Source organism: Notolepis coatsorum (assembly GCF_963971535.1).
Source record: "Notolepis coatsorum genome assembly, chromosome: 3".
Classification (NCBI taxonomy): domain Eukaryota; kingdom Metazoa; phylum Chordata; class Actinopteri; order Aulopiformes; family Paralepididae; genus Notolepis; species Notolepis coatsorum.
Window position 1 is genome coordinate 119,089,403 of NC_140167.1, and position 2,056 is coordinate 119,091,458.

Genomic DNA, 2,056 nt, shown 5'->3' on the forward strand with positions numbered 1-2,056 from the left:
TTTCGCCCCTGCCCTTCAAACAGCCTGAATCCGCCACTGCTTGTTACTCTGTTTGACAGAATGAGCACCCCTCCCTTCATTCATTGCATGATGGTTCAGTCCATGCACAACAGCGCGCCAGCAGCTTGCAGCTTGCAGCTTGAACAGTCAGACTGACAGGAAAATGTCCTCTCTTACAGCTCATGAATCAGGAGCTCAAAAACGAAAGAAAAAACGTCAGCATTGCAAGAGGAAAATAATAAAATAGGTCGACAGCTAGTCACCAAGTATTTTCACAAGAAAGGTATTTATTCACAGAACTTGTTTTGAAGCCCATAACAGCTTGGCCAACATTTTGTGACTGACTATGGCTAGCTAACCTAACGTTATGGTACATGCTAATCACATCTGCTCTAATGCACAGATGCGGCTTCAGGATCAGTACCCCTTCCCTCAGGCCAGCTCCCAGTTGAAGGAGAGGGAGGTAAGCAGCAGGGCTTGGGATTAACACAGATTTTTAAATATGCTTACCATGCATTGAATACAACTTTAGGTAATATTCACATTTAGTTACTCTAGTTCTTCCAGTAATTGCAATACCATTGACCACTGGCACATTACATTGATGTTGTTACAGTATATAGCTAGATTTGAGCATTTGGAACAGATCTATACAAATTATTATTATTATTATAACAATTAAGAGCTGTACTGTGTTATTACTATTATAGGGCATTTTATAAATTATGTACACTATGGATCAGGGACGTGCACAGGACTTTAGAGGGGCAGGTGCTCAAAGGCTGAAAAGGGCACTACACTTGTGTGTATATATTAACCGAGCGCGCGTTGTGCGCAAGCACGGTTTTTAAGGGCCCTTTTCGGGCGGGGGCCCCCTTTTTATGCTTTTTGGGAGGTTTTGGTGATCAAATATTGAATATTGAACTATAATAATCAGTGCAGGAGCTCACGTATCCTTGAAAGACACTTTTATCACTGACTTAAAAGGCCCATACATCTCCATAAATGTTCAGGGGGGAGGGAATAAGTGCTTACCCTACAGACACCAAGAAGTGCTGTATATTCTGTATTGTTTAATATAAATGCATTTTTTATTCCAATCCCGATTTGTATTTGAGATTCCCAAATCCCATCGGACTTGACTTCTTCGTGTCCCTCAATGAGTGTAATACCAGCATTCAACTGTATGGGCCACAGCGGTTTCTATCATCATCATCACCACCACCCACGCTATGCATAAAATATATAGGTCCGCGGAGGCACGCTGAGGAGGCCGTGCAAACTGCAATGGAATATGGGGCATCTCTCTCTCTTTACCTAATATTTGTATTCTATCCTGACATTTTTCAGTTGGAAGGGCAACGGTAAAATTTTTTTTTTTTTTAAAGGGCACTTTTAGGCTCAAAAAGGCAGGTGCTCAAGCACCCCTTGGCCTCTATGTGTGCACGTGCCTGTCTGCCATATTAGAAATGTCACTTCCCGCCTATCTGAAACAGTATTTTGCCAGTTTACTTGATGCCGATGTGAAATGTTGCATATACCGTTAGTAGATCCATAAAAGTAGTAAATACATTATCCATATTTTAATAATGCCAAAAATTTGAAATGCAATGGTCAAATTTATTTATACCATTTATTTTATCTCTTACCACGGTAATACTGCTGATATTTTACTCATGTATACGGGCAAATTGGTAATCAGGAGATTAACATAAACACCACCATATCCTATCCAAGACTGTAACTGGATATTGGCTAGTATCTGGAATATTCATAAGCATATTAACAATCATTGTAAAAACAAGGACAAGTAGTCAAGAAAATGGAGTAATTTACTGCCCCATTAAAAAAAAGTTATTACTCAGGTTGGTGCCAATAAATATACTGCAATGGGACCCTTACAGTGTGTAGACCTTTCTTTCATGTTTACACTTTACTGCCCTCCCCTCAGACGCAGGACAAGGTGGAGAGTGGATTCTTTCTGGATGTTGTAGTCGGACAAGGTGCGGCCGTCTTCCAGCTGCTTGCCGGAAAAGATCAGCCTCTGCTGGTCTGG

General features: G+C 41.0%; 1 pseudogene across 1 annotated transcript in view; it reads right to left on the reverse strand.

The window, feature by feature from the left end:
- Positions 1 to 432: 432 nt before the first annotated feature.
- LOC311225971 (bromodomain-containing protein 2-like) overlaps positions 433 to 2,056 on the reverse strand; it is a 45,776-nt pseudogene continuing 44,152 nt past the window's right edge. Inside the window, exon 9 of the transcript XR_014621039.1 lies at positions 433 to 476. The product of XR_014621039.1 is annotated as a bromodomain-containing protein 2-like (transcript). The remainder of the gene's footprint in view (positions 477 to 2,056) is intronic.